Below are 2,767 nucleotides of genomic sequence, written 5' to 3' on the forward strand. Positions count from 1 at the left end.
GAATTTCAAGCAATTCCTGTTTGCTCTGTCCGCTGCTGTGTCCGTCGGTTTTGTGTGGATAATTTTTGTTTTGAGATGGGTATTCTACTTCAAGGAAGATTTAGCATGGGATGGAGGAATGGCCGAATTCAATTGGCACCCGGTTTTAATCGTTACCTACTCAGTGACACTCACAGAACACAACTATGTAGAGTTTACACAAATATTAGCGTCTTAGCTCTTATTGCGGGACCTTGAAACCACTGAAATGAGCAACATTAAGCTAACTGGTGAGTTTAATGTTGCTCGTTTCAGTGGTTTCAAGACCCGCAAATGCCGCAATAAGAGCTAAGAGGCTAATATTTGTGTAAACTCTTCACAGTTGTGTTCTGTGAGTGTCACTGAGTAGGCTGTACCCCATTTCATAGGTGCACAATCCATAAATTAGGCTGTACAGTGCATATAAGTATGCCCCCAATGCAATTCTGAATTCAAATACATCCACAGTGTGATTAACTGATTTTTATTTTAAAATATATATATTTAATATTTGTTGATTTTATATAAAAACATTCCAACCTTGTTTAGCATTATCTAATCCAATTTGGTCATGTTTTCACTATTTCTATCAGTTTGCATCAGTTTCAATAGGGGATTTTTATTTTGAAGTTGCTCACACTGTTGTTCACAACAGACACACAAACAGATCAGGCCCTTAATTCACAGCTCTTCTTAAAATATAAAACATTTACAACACTGTTATTCAGTAAATTATGAAATTGAGAGACTTCCTTCATATGTCCTAAAAATAAAATGTAGAAGTAGCCCAGTTAGGCAACAGGTGGATTGGAATAATAAAACATTAATGACAATTTCAGACTTTATTAGAGTACCAACAACATCTTGAAAAGAACAGGATGACAACATGTAGTCATTATTGGCAAAGAAATAAGCGGGAAAAAATAAGTAGAAAAACATATTCAACAGGGCTATTTACTTTAGGAATATTTTTTAATTACATAATTAGCAGTTGGAAGGAATGTCCCATGATTTATCCCAGCTTCAGGTGATCATTTCACTCATCTGCTTGTCCACGACTGATGATTTTGTAGACATGGCAGCAAAAGTTATTATTCTTAATCTGTTCAATATAAAGAATTGTATCTCTGTCAAAGAACAAATTGTAGCTGTAAGTCTGAAACAAGAAAAGAGAATATATTATTAAAATCATTTGAAAAGGAGAGATTCACAAATGTTTCTCCTTTACACTAGCCTTGTTCGACCATCCCGAGCTTACGTTCCATTGAAACAAAACGAGAGTGCAGTGGTCAGGATATCTTTACACAATATAATATACAATATTATAAAGAACTCACCACATCCCATGACTCCACAAGCGGAACCCTCTTCAGTAATGCGCCAGTGTTGTTGTCGTGGAGTCTAACGTGGGCTTTCCCCTCATCCTCTCTGTGGGTCACCTCCACAATAGCCAGAAGGTCAAGCTCATTCTCCACCATCCAGAATGTCTTTGAAGTAGCATGTTACAAGAGGCATCAACAAAAACACTCACCAGCAATAACCAATTTGGCTGCATGGAATGCCCCTGAATTGTCATTCAAAGTAATTTAGTCAGGAGTCAGGTCAGGACAACAGTCCAACTTCTCATCAGTATACATAAGCTACTCACATTAACTTCAGTGAGGCAACCTTTCCAGTGTTGGCGATGAAGAATTTCAAGCAATTCCTGTTCGCGCTGTCCGCTGCTGTGTCCGTCGGTTTTGTTTGGATAATTTTTGTTTTGAGATGGGTATTCTACTTCAAGTAAGATTTAGCATGGGATGGAGGAATGGCCGAATTCAATTGGCACCCGGTTTTAATCATTACCTACTCAGTGACACTCACAGAACACAACTATGTAGAGTTTACACAAATATTAGCGTCTTAGCTCTTATTGCGGGACCTTGAAACCACTGAAATGAGCAACAATATGCTGACTGGTGAGTTTAATGTTGCTCGTTTCAGTGGTTTCAAGGTCCCGCAATAAGAGCTAAGAGGCTAATATTTGTGTAAACTCTTCACAGGATATGCAAAAAACACATTCCTATTTCACACCACACACTTGTGATACTGATCTGGGAGGTAGCCTATGGAGGTGTTTTATGAATCCAGTACAGCAAGAAAGGCACTTTTAACCCTCATATCTCTATGATGGAGAAAATGTATTATGACCAATGGATAAAAAGGTGCCAAAACACTATGTTAACTCACATCATCTCGATGAGCTGTGATGGGAAACTCCTTCACTATATCGAACTGTGACTCACTCTCCAGTTCACTCAGAATTTTCAGCACACAAGGGGAAAGTATTTCAAGATTCAGACAAGGTATAGGAGAAATATCATTGTGTGAAATCTGACTGATGAATAGCACTGACCTAAATACCATAATGCCGCAGTGACTGCATGGTCTTGTGGACAACTGTGTTGGGGGGTTTTAGACTCACTTTATGGTGCAACATGGATGATTATTCCTGAGTCATCACGATGGAAGTAGATCCAGTCAGACTCCAGAGAACAGCACTTAATGTCTTGCATTCCATTCTTTGCGTATTTAGAAATGTGTACAGCGGGAATATTGAAGATATTTGTACTGGGTATGACAACTACAAAGCACTTTGGACCTTTTCTCAAAGGGAATTTACTGTAATTATATTGATCAGAGTATGTCAAATAAGTGTATGTATAATGATTTAGTAGAAGCTTTCATTCAAAGCAACATAGCACCCAAA

The 2,767-nt window shown here is 38.1% G+C and overlaps 1 long non-coding RNA gene across 1 annotated transcript; it reads right to left on the bottom strand.

Annotated features, from left to right (window-relative positions):
* Positions 1-877: 877 nt before the first annotated feature.
* LOC121556106 lies at positions 878-2,767 on the bottom strand. Its single transcript, XR_005998082.1, has 3 exons — positions 1,667-2,767; positions 1,356-1,505; positions 878-1,174 (listed from the first exon to the last, which is right to left on the bottom strand). It is a non-coding gene; the product is annotated as an uncharacterized LOC121556106 (long non-coding RNA).

This window comes from Coregonus clupeaformis, chromosome 4 (assembly GCF_020615455.1).
Source record: "Coregonus clupeaformis isolate EN_2021a chromosome 4, ASM2061545v1, whole genome shotgun sequence".
Taxonomy (NCBI): Eukaryota; Metazoa; Chordata; class Actinopteri; order Salmoniformes; family Salmonidae; genus Coregonus; species Coregonus clupeaformis.